The sequence below is a fragment of the Semicossyphus pulcher genome, unplaced genomic scaffold (assembly GCF_022749685.1).
Source record: "Semicossyphus pulcher isolate SPU_LCO1_2020_fin unplaced genomic scaffold, fSemPul1.0.p SCAF_21, whole genome shotgun sequence".
Lineage (NCBI taxonomy): Eukaryota > Metazoa > Chordata > Actinopteri > Labriformes > Labridae > Semicossyphus > Semicossyphus pulcher.
The window spans coordinates 10,233,275-10,245,282 of record NW_027211695.1 but is presented as its reverse complement, the minus strand read 5'-3'; positions in this window follow the sequence as shown (position 1 = coordinate 10,245,282).

The window sequence follows — 12,008 nt, the reverse complement described above, 5'->3', positions numbered from 1 at the left end:
AAACTAATAAGAGAAAGAACCTTGATAAGGAGCAGAGCAGCTCTAAGGCTAAAAAGGTGCAGGAGGATCTTTCTGATGAGGAGTGTGAGTGGACTCCTTCACAGGAGGAGTCCATTGTGTGCTACTCTCTGGAGAAAATTAAAAAGTTTCTCCTGGAAACTAAAGGTCAGAGGGTGAAAATAGATCAGTTTTTCCCTGATCTCAGAGGGTTTGTTAAATCTGTTGTGCGTCTGAGAAAGGAAGAAGATGCTTTCAGTGAGCAGGAGGTGTACAGACTCAAGAAAATGGTGACCAAAGTCAAAGCCCAGCTGACTGAAGATGATGACTAAACCCAGAATCTGTCTCCTCGTGCTGGCTCTGTGTGTGTGTTCATTAAGTCTCTTCCTCTCCATGGCTGACATCAAAATTGGGTCTTTAAACATAAATGGAGCAAGAAGTGACATGAAGAGAGCCTCTCTTTTTAAATTGATTGATTTTAAACACTTAGACATAGTCTTTGTGCAGGAGACTCATAGTGACAGTGACAATGAGGCTGACTGGAAGAAGGAGTGGCCTGGGCAGGTGATCCTCAGCCATAAGTTGTCTAACAGCGGGGGGGTCGCTGTGCTGTTTTCGCAGAGGTTCACCCCCTCTGCTGTGGACGTGGAGGAGATCATGTGTGGCCATATCCTAAAGGTTAAAGTGCAATATGAAAATGTGAAGCTGGTTTTAGTGAATGTTTATGCTCCGGTTTTAGCTTCTGAGAGGATGGGTTTTTTAGATGTTTTAGGTGATGTTCTTAACAGTTGTGCTGACGAGTTTTTATTCCTGGGGGGGGATTTTAATTGCACTGAAAATGCAGTTTTAGATAGGAATCACCTGGAGCCTCACCCAGCCTCAGCGGCCAGGCTCAGGCGTCTGGTGGAGGCGTATGAGTTAAAAGATGTGTGGAGAGGTGTGAACAGAAACAGCAGGCAGTACAGCTGGAGCCACAGCAGAGATAATCTGCTGTCTCTGGCCAGACTCGATCGCTTTTACTGTTTTAAACATCATTTTAGCATCTTTAAGTCCTGTCTTATCTCTCCTGTGGGTTTTACTGATCACTGTCTCGTTCACTGCTCCTTTTTTATCCAGAATGTGAAGGTGACCAGTGCATACTGGCATTTTAACACTGGGCTTTTAAAGGATCATTGTTTTAGAGAGGCTTTTACTTATTTATGGAAGACGCACAGAAACAGCAAGGCTGCTTTTCCCTCAGTGCAGCGCTGGTGGGACTTTGGAAAAGTCCAGGTCAGACAGTTTTGTCAACAGTATACTCGCAACGTCACCAAGCACATGGCCCGCTGTCTGAGTGACCTGGAGACTGAGGTGGTAGAGCTCCAGAGTCTGGTAGATTCTACAGGAGATCAGGGGCACGTTGAGGCCCTGAAAGCTAAAAAGGCTGCTCTAGCCAACCTGCTGGGCATCACAGCACAGGGGGCTCTGGTTCGGTCCAGGTTCATGAGCTCCTCTCAGATGGACGCCCCCTCCCAGTTTTTCTTCAGCCTGGAAAAAAGAAACGGTCAGAGGAAGATCATCCACTCTCTGCGCTCTGAGAGTGGATCCACAGTGACAGACAGCTCTGCGATCAGGAGCTACGCCACCTCCTTCTACAAGGAGCTCTTTCAGAAGGAGTTTGTGGAGGACGCAGAGCTGGCTGGTCGTTTTTATGATGGTCTACCTCAGGTGACGGAGGAGTCCAACACACTGCTAGAATCTGAACTGTCCCTGAATGAGCTGTACGCTGCTGCCATGAGCCTGCAGAATGGGAAAGCGCCGGGGATAGATGGTCTCCCGGTTGACTTTTATAAATCCTTCTGGGCCGTGATTGGTGAAGACCTGTTAGAGGTCATTCAGGCAAGTTTAAGGACTGGGCTGCTCCCGCTGAGCTGCAGGAGGGCGATCATAACCCTGCTGCCTAAAAAGGGAGACTTACAGGAGCTGAAGAACTGGAGGCCTGTGTCCCTGCTCTGTGGGGACTATAAGATACTGTCCAAGGCTTTGGCGTCCAGGCTGAGAGACGTGATGAGTGAGGTGGTCCACATCGACCAGACCTACTGTGTGCCCGGCAGGCTCATCAGTGACAACGTCACTCTGATTCGGCATGTTGTGGAGGTCTCTGGCTCGTTGGCTGAGGATACTGGTCTGATTTCTATAGACCAGGAAAAGGCTTTCGACCGGGTTGAACACCAGTACCTGTGGCACACGCTCAGTGCGTTTGGGTTCAGCCCAGGGTTCATAGCCAGGATACAGGTCCTGTACCGTGACATTGCGAGTATACTGAAAATCAATGGCGGTCTGGCTGCACCTTTTAATGTCCAGAGGGGGGTCAGGCAGGGCTGCTCGCTGTCGGGCATGCTGTATTCTCTCTCCATTGAGCCTCTGCTTCACAAGCTCAGGAGAGAGCTCTCAGGTGTGTCCTTCCCAGGCTGTCCCTCCACTTTTAAAGTCACGGCTTATGCAGATGACATCATGGTTTTAACCAACAAACAGACAGATATTGATATTTTAAAACAGAATGTGGACTTTTTTCACAAGATGTCATCTGCAAAAGTCAACTGGGGTAAAAGTGAAGCCCTGATGGTGGGTAATAAACTGTCAGACCACTTAACTCTGCCGGGGGGGCTCACCTGGAAAACGGGAGGGTTGAAGTACCTGGGGGTGTTTTTAGGTGACGAGTCGTTTTTAATGAAAAACTGGGAGAACGTTGTAGAGAAGGTGGAGGGGAGACTGAAAAAGTGGAGGTGGCTCCTGCCGGGCTTGTCCTACAGAGGGAGGACGCTGGTCATTAACAACCTGGTGTCCTCCTCTCTGTGGCACAGGCTGGCCTGCGTTGACCCCCCCTCTAACTTACTCTGTCGTGTCCAAGCTGTTCTCGTGAACTTTTTCTGGGACAAGCTGCACTGGCTTCCTCAGGCCGTCCTCTTTCTCCCTAAAGAGGAAGGAGGACAAGGACTTATTCATCTGGCCAGCAGAGCAGCTGCTTTCCGGTTGCAGTTTGTCCAAAGACTATTGTTCGGACACAGAGACTTGGTGTGGAGGCCGCTGGCTCACCTGGTCCTGCAGCAGTGCGGGGGTTTTAAACTGGACATGCCTCTCTTTTTAATGGATTTTAAAAGCGTGAACTTTCGGGGTCTGCCACTGTTTTATCGAGGAGTTTTCACTGTGTGGAAAATGCTGGTGAAGGAGCGACCGGTCCAAAGTGCCTCTCTTCACTGGTTGCTGAAGGAGCCGGTGGTGCACGGCGGACGCCTGGATGCCCCCTGCTGGGCGGGTTCAGCAGTGTTTCAGGTGTTCATCAGAGCTGACCTGCTCACCCTGGGATCTGTGATAAATCTTGCTGGGCCTGGTCTGGAGGATGCGGCTACTCTGGCGGCTGCTCTGGGGGTCAGATCGGTGAGGACCATTGGCCGGCTCCTGGAGCACTGGAGGCACCGCCTCACCGGACACGAGCGTCTCCTGCTGGAGGATCACAGTCGGGGTCTGGTGACTCCTCACGGTGACGACCCCTTCCCAGAGATCGGTCTGTGTGTGGACTCAGAGCAGCGCCCGGGGTTAAACCTGGAGGAAGCGAGGGGCAAACCTCTCTACAAACTGATGGTCTGGTGTCTCCACAAAGACAAACTGAACCAGCGTGTGGACACGCCGTGGAGACGCCACCTGAACCTCAGAGGTGATGGAAAACCTGCGTGGAGGAGTCTGTACAAAGCTCCTCTGACTAAGAAGGTGGCAGACCTTCAGTGGAGAGTGCTACACGGGATCTTAGCAGTGAACTCTTTCCTGTGTGTGATCAACCAGGCAGAGAGGGACACGTGTCCTTTCTGTCCTGGAACAGAGACGGTGTTTCACTGTTACAATGACTGTTGTCGCCTGTCACCTCTTTTCTCTTTGCTGGACTCACTGGTTTTAAAGTTTGGAGAGTTTTTTAACAAACAGGTTTTTATTTTGGGTTTTAAGTACAAGAAAACTACAAAGCACAAGAGCCAGCTTTTAAACTTTCTCATTGGACAGGCAAAGATGGCCATTTATGTGAGCAGGAAGAAAAAAATTGACGAGTTGACAAATATTGATCTGTGTCTGCTTTTCTCCCGAATGGTTAAAGCCCGAATCTCCATCGATTTTAGATTTTACAGAGAGATGCAGGATCTGGATCAGTTCATCCAGATCTGGGCTCATGGAAACATCTTGTGCTCTGTAGAACAGAACCAGCTTATTTTCTCACCTGAGTTGATGTGAACATCTGAGTGTGTATTTATTCATCTGTTGACGGGTTCATCAGGTTCTTAAAGAAAATGGCTGAATTTGTGTAAATGTTTCAAAAGATTAATTAGAATAAATGTTACTTTTAAAAATCAAAATCTCTCTCGACATCCCTCTCTCTCGACAGCTCTCTCTCTCTCTCGACAGCTCGCTCTCGACAGCTCGCTCTCTCTCTCGACAGCTCGCTCTCTCTCTCGACAGCTCTCTCTCGACAGCTCTCTCTCTCTCTCGACAGCCCTCGCTCTCGACATCCCTCGCTCTCGACAGCCCTCGCTCTCGACATCCCTCGCTCTCGACAGCTCTCGACAGCCCTCGCTCTCGACAGCCCTCGCTCTCGACAGCCCTCGCTCTCGACAGCTCTCGACAGCCCTCGCTCTCGACAGCCCTCGCTCTCGACAGCCCTCGCTCGACAGCTCTCGACAGCCCTCGCTCTCGACAGCCCTCGCTCTCGACAGCCCTCGACAGCCCTCGACAGCCCTCGACAGCCCTCGCTCTCGACAGCCTTCGACAGCCCTCGCTCTCGACAGCCCTCGACAGCCCTCGCTCTCGACAGCCCTCGACAGCCCTCGCTGTGAAGCTTCCTGAGGATCGTTGCTGCAGACCACCTGCTGCTGTGGACCTGCTCGACTGCAACAACTACTAACATCAGCCTTCCCCATAGTATCATTATTGTTGCTGCTAATGCTAATAGTAGACCTGTTGACTTCAACTGTTACAATTACGATTACCTCAGCCTTTATCATTACTCTGCTTCTCTCGCTAATTTATTTATTTATTTATTTATTTATTTAGCCAATCTTCACCCTAGTCTACCACTATTATTGGCATTGTAACCATAAGTATGTGTCTGTTGTTGCTCTCTTTGCCTGTCTCTATCCTGCATCTCCTTCTATCCCATTTTCGGCCCATCCAGTCGAGGCAGATGGCTGTTCAACATGAGTCTGGTTCTGCTCGAGGTTTCTGCCTGTTAAAAGGAAGTTTTTCCTTGCCAATGTGCCGAATTGCTAAGTGCTACTCATGGTGGATTCATGTTGGGCCTCTCTTTAAATAACTTAACAAAGAGTCGGTCTAGACCTGCTCTTTCTGTAAAGTGTCTCGAGATAACCCTGGTTATGATTTGGCGCTATACAAATAAAATTTGATTGATTGATTGATTTGATTGATTGAATAATTGTTCATTTCTTTTAATAGCCATTTTAATAGCTCCCTTTACTTATGGAATCTGACTTAGAGGCATAGTCCGGTCCCAACAATAGCATGTCATAAAAAGTCATAGTATATCATGTCAAAAAAGTCATAGTATAGCATGTCATAAAAATCATAGTATAGCATGTCATAAAAAGTCATAGTATAGCATGTCATGAAAAGCCATAACATGTCATAGTATAGCATGTCAAAAAAGTCATAGTATAGCATATCATAAAAAAATCATAGTATAGCATGTCATAAAAAAGTAATAGTATATTATGTCAAAAAATCATAGTACAGCATGCCATAAAAAATCATAGTATAGCATGTCATAACAAGTCATAAAAAGTTATAGTATAGCATGTCAAAAAATCATAGTATAGCATGTCAAAAGAATCTTAGGAGAGCATGTCATAAGAAAGTCATAAATTATAGTATAGCATGTCAAAAAGTCATAGTATCGCATGTCAAAGTCATAAAAAGTCATAGTATAGCATGTCAAAAAAATCATAGTATAGCATGTCTTAAAAATAGTCTTAAAAAGTCATCGTTTGGCATGTCATAAAAAACTCATTAATAGTCATAGTATAGCATGTCATAAAAAAGTCATAAAAAATCATAGTATAGCACAGGGGTTCCCAAACTTTTCCATGCCAAGGCCCCCCAAACAGCATTAGCTTCTGGCCGGGGACCCCCAAACCCACAGACAACAGAGAGTGGGACAGCGTCGATTTTTTTGGCAGCATCCTCACCAAGCAATTCTCGGACAATGTCTTTGGTAGCTGGTAGAATCAAATCCTCTCCAATTGTGTGAGGTTTTTTAGCACGAGCAATGTGGTATGAGCCTAAAAATGATGCCTTCAGGGCCCGCTCGGCACGGTAGCTTGCTGCGTGAATGCAGCAGATTGCCTGACCAAATGCTCTTCTTTACGTCTGAAGAAGTCTACTGTTTTATCGGCCTCTGCCGGATGTTTTTGCATCAAGTGACGCTGAAGTTTCGAAGGCTTTAAACACTCGTTTGAGAGGGTCTCCAGACAGAGGACGCATTTCGGGCAATCATGGCCATTTTTCTGTATAGCTGAATTTGAGAATCCGAGATTACGGCAGTTTACGTGTTGTTAGGTTCAGGACAAATGGTTTTTAAAAATAAAAAATAAAAAATAAAAAATATATATATATATTTTTTATTTTTATTTTTTATTTTTCCTCCTATTTTCTGAGGCCCCCCCTAGCTCCCCCTTGCGGCCCCCACTTTGAAAACCACTGGTATAGCACGTCAAAAAAATCATAGTATAGCATTTGAAAAAAATCATAGTATAGCATGTCATAATAAGATATAGTATAGCATGTCATTAAAAATGTCAAACTGGTGTTGCTCCATTGACAAAGAATGTGAGACTTGATTTTGTGTTGTTGTATACCTAAATGAGCTTTGTCAGACAAAAAGTATGTCTGTATTGAAAGAACTTTCCTCTGGGTAGTCTCAGTGGCAACTTAACCATTATTTTCCCAATTGCTGTGAAAGTTCCAAGAGGGTGTCAAAGACAAAATTCAGGCACTTTGGAATATATTCATTAATGAGCAAGCTATTGAAATCAACACTTAGACATATGCACATGTAAAACACAAGGTCAATGACAATGCAGTGTAATAATTTGCTGCGGCATTTTTCCTGAAACTTCAGGTCGTGAAAGTTGTGAGAGGATGTCAAAGACAAAGCAGTTTGGAGTTAATGTATCCATTAACGAGCAAGCTATTGAAACCACCACTTGGTTGGAAATATGCATATTAAAGTTAACAGGTCACTGATAATGGAGTTAAGGGATTTTCCAAGGGATTCTTCCAGAAATGTATGGCTGTGAAAGTTATGTAAGGATGTCAGAGACACATAGGAAGCAGTTTGGAGTCAACCTACCAAAAATGTCATAGTATAGCATGTCATAAAAGTCACACAAGAGTCATAGTATAGCATGTCAAAAATGTCATACTATAGCATGTTATAAAAAGTTATTCAAAATTAATAATATGGCGTATCATAAAAAAGTCATAACAATAACAATCACTGTACTGACGAGGTCCTAAACAACGTCTAGTACTGGTTGCTAATACGGAGGATTTAAGTTTAGACGTGCTCCCAGTGCGTTCGAACATATCAAAACGGAGAGTTCTGTAAAGTTACAATTATCTCGCAGATTTATTTTCCATACAGCGGCAATAACGTTAACTCATAATACATGTAACAAAACAACAAACCGAATAGTTAACCACATCAAACCTCACAGGCACATAAGCGCAGTCGAAAAACTGTTTGCTTCCTCATTCAGCAACACCTGTGTTTTTGGTTTCCCTAGGTTAAATGGCCTGATTGGGCTGACTCGAGGTCAGCTGAGCCACACAGCAAGTACAGCCCCCCCGTGGCACGGGGCACAATTACATAAAAATAAAGCAAAATGAATATGGCTCGTACACTCCAGCCCCTAATTGCGTCTGCCAGAGCAATTACACCAAATTCAAATGAGCCATAAATACAGAAAAAAGAGAAAATAAAAATATATAGCCCATTTTCAAATGGGAATCAATCACTCGTTAGCTTCATTAAGCAAGCATATTTTAGTTATGGGTCGTTCAATGATGTTTGTTTTGGTTTTCAAACGAACCACACGTACCAGACCTCTCTTATCAGGGAAGGTTTCCAGGATTCTTCCTAGCATCCATGATCCACGTGGTGCTGTGGAGTCCACAACCATGACCAGGTCTCCACGAATAAAACTCCTCTTCTCCTGGTTCCATTTTTGACGCTCCTGTAAAAGCGGTAAGTACTCACGGATCCACCTCTTCCAAAAGAGATCCGAGATGTACTGGGTTTGTTTCCACCTTCTCCTTGCGTAAACATCGCTTTTGTCGAACAGTCCTGGTGGGAGAACTGGTTTTCCTTTGAGGAGTAGCAGATGGTTTGGCGTTAACGCCTCAAGGTCATTGGGGTCCTCTGACAGCCTTGTGATGGGGCGATCGTTAAGCATAGCTTCAGCCTCACAGAGCACGGTATGGAACCCTTCGTCATCCAAGGTTTGCTGATGGAGCACAGAGCACAAAATCTTCCTGATCATCCGTATCATGCGCTCCCAAGCGCCACCGTGATGTGACCCAGCTGGAGGGTTAAAGCTCCACTTGATTCCCTTCTTGGACAAGGCTCTTTCAATGCGGTCATGATTCAAAGAGGCTAAGGCTTCTCGCAGCTCTCTTTCTGCACCAATAAAGTTGGTGCCATTGTCGGATCTTAAGTGCGAGACTTGTCCTCTTCGACAGATGAACCTTCGCAGCGCGTTGATGCACAAGTCTGTGTCAAGAGAATAGGCCACTTCCAGGTGCACGGCCCTACTTGTCATGCAAGTGAACACTACTCCATATCTTTTCACAATGCCACGCCCTCTTTTCACGTCAACTGGCCCAAAGTAATCTACGCCAATGTTAGTGAACGGCGGTAGATCAGGAACCACTCTCTCTTCTGGCAGGTCTGCCATTTTTTGCTCACCGGTCTTTCCACCATGGAGCTTACAGATGAGGCATCTTGATATGATCTTCCTCACTGCAGTAGGTCCACTTGTGAACCAGTATTTTCTCCTTGTAGCGGAAAGAACGTGATTCCTACCTCCATGTCCAAGCTGTAGATGGATGTGACGGAGGATAAGGTCAGAGATGTGTTGGTCTTTTGACAAGATGAGGGGGTGTTTAATGTCCTCAGGGATTGCTGCCTTATTCAGCCGTCCCCCAACTCGTAGAAGTCCTCCTTCTAGAACCGGATCCAATTTGAAGATGCTGCTACTTCTCTGCACTTGTGGCTTGCCAGAGGTTAGTGCAGCAAATTCAATGGGGAATCTCTCTTGCTGGCAAAAAGCGATTATGTAGGTCTCAGCCTCCAAGAGGTCTTCCAGCGTCACCTTCTGATTCCCAAGTGATGTTGAGAAAGCTTGCATCTCCTTTTGCACATCCAACCTTGCCGCTCCATTAGCACTGGTGTTTGCAAGCTCCAACTCTTTTCTCTTCTTACTCAGTTTGAGCGGAGCAGCTTAATGAGCCACGCAACTGCAACCTTTAATCTTTGCCAATCAGAGAAATGGGTCATCAGTTGCAATGTGGCGTTGGTGTCAACAAGTATTGCATTGACCGTCAGTTTTCTCTTTACTTCTGGGTCGTCGGCAGTGACACTTGTATCCACAGGAAATGTTGGCCACGTTTCTTCAGGTTCCCGTAGGAATTCCGGGCCTTCCATCCATCTTTGCTTCACAAGATCTTCTGCCTTCAATCCACGTGAAGCATCGTCAGCAGGGTTCAGAGATGTGGGAATGTATCTCCACTGCTCGACTTCCGAGTTGTCCCTGATGGTGGTTACCCTGTTTGCGACAAAGGTTTGAAATCTTCGGTCCTTATTCTTTATGTACTTAAGAACTGGTGTGCTGTCAGTCCAAAAGCAGGTCTTCTTCAGTGGAAGCTGGAGCTCCGATTGAAGCATCTTGTCCACTCGTACTGCAACAACGGCAGCGGTGAGCTCCAAACGGGGAATGGTGACAGGCTTCAGAGGAGCCACTCTGGCTTTGCCAAATAGGAAGGCAACATGAACCCTCTCATCCATGTTCTGCATCCTCAGGTAAGTAGCCGTACCATATCCGTTCTCGCTTGCGTCGGCGAAGTGATGCAATTGGGCGCTGACAGTCCTCCCAAATCCTTCTGGCTTCACACATCTGTGGATCTTGAAATCTGCCACCTTCTCAAGATCCGTCAGCCATTTGCTCCACTTCTGCTGGAAAGCTGGGGGTATTGGATCGTCCCAATCACACTTCGTCCTGCATAACTCCTGCAACAGCAGCTTGGCGGGGAGTATGAGAGGTGCCAGGAATCCCAATGGATCGTAGATGGAACTGATGATGGATAGCATGCCTCGCTTGGTTGGCGGCTTCTCCTTGACTTTCAGCTTGAATTTGAAAGTGTCCGTCTCGATACACCACTGCAAACCCAAAGCTCTGTCTAACGGCAGCTTATCCCTGTCCAGATTAAGCTCATGCAGGTTCTTGGACTTGAGATCCACTGGGAGGCTTTGAAGCACTTCTCTACTGTTACTGATCCATTGAGTGAGGGTGAAACCTCCTTTGCTGCAAATGGTTGTAAGGTTCTTAACCATGGTGACTGCATCCTCTTCAGAGGGCAGACTCTTCAGTAAATCATCCATATAGAAGTTTCGGTTGACCGTTTCGATCACTTCTGTTGTAAAGTTGGCCTGGTTGTCTTCAGCGGTCTTTCTAAGAGCAAGGCAGGCGACACTGGGTGATGAAACTGCTCCAAATAAATGGACAGTCATGCGATGCTCTACAAGATCTTGCTCCAGGTTACCTTGTGGCCACCATAAGAAACTTAAGTAGTCCCGGTGTTCTTCTGCCACCTTAACCTGGTGGAACATAGCCTTTATGTCTGCCATTATGGCCACTTGTTCTTGTCTGAACCTCATAAGAACTCCCACTAACGAGCTGGTGAGGTTCGGTCCTTGCAAGAGCTGACTGTTGAGTGAGACCCCTTTGTACTCTGCTCCACAGTCAAACACCACTCGTAGCTTTCCTTTCCGTGGATGGTACACGCCGTGGTGCGGGATATACCACACCTTCCCTGTTGGCACTTTGAACTGATGCTGCGGCACTTCTTCGGCGTAGCCATTGCTAATGACATCAGCAAGAAAGTTCTTGTACTCCTCATGAAAGCTTACGTCTTTCTGAAGCCTCCTTTTCAGACCATGAACACGCTGCATGGCAACACCGAGGTTGTTCGGCATCGAAACCTCTTTCCCTTTGAAAGGCAGTTGAAACGTGTAGTGTCCGTTCTGAAGCTGGGCAGAGCTTTCCATAATCTCCACAAACTTCTTTTCTTCCCTTGACATTTCTTCCTGTTCTGCAGAAGCTCGCTCATTGAAGTCGTAGTTGTACTGGCTGGTTAACGGTTCTTCAATTCTGTCAATGGCGACTCTGTTGGCATAAACTGAAGGGTGGTCACTTCCACAGTCGCTACTTCCCCGTAACGGACCATTTATTACCCACCCCAGTAGGGTTCTGATCGCGTAGGGTCCATCTTCACCTTTACGACTGTTAATCACCTCCCAAGGCTCCATCAACTTGGAGGCGTTTGTGCCAATTAACAGGTCCACATCAGCTTTTATGTGGGGAATCTTTACATCCTGTAAATAAGGCCATTTTCTCTGCTCCCTTTCACTGATTATGTTGGCTGTAGAGACAGTTATCTCTTTCTGGGTACACACTTTGGGAAGTGGATAGAAGCACTCACCAGAAAATCCTGAAATCTCCAGACTGTCAACAACGGAGCTTTCTACTGCGTTATCATGGCCCAAGGTGCGGATATGAATCTTGAATTTGCGTCCTTCCATGTTCAACTTGTCAATGAGCTTCCTGGTGCAGAAAGTTCCTGTACTCCCTGGGTCCAGAAAAGCATAGGTTTCAATAACCTTGTTTCCCTTTGAGCACTTCACCTTAACAGGCAAGATG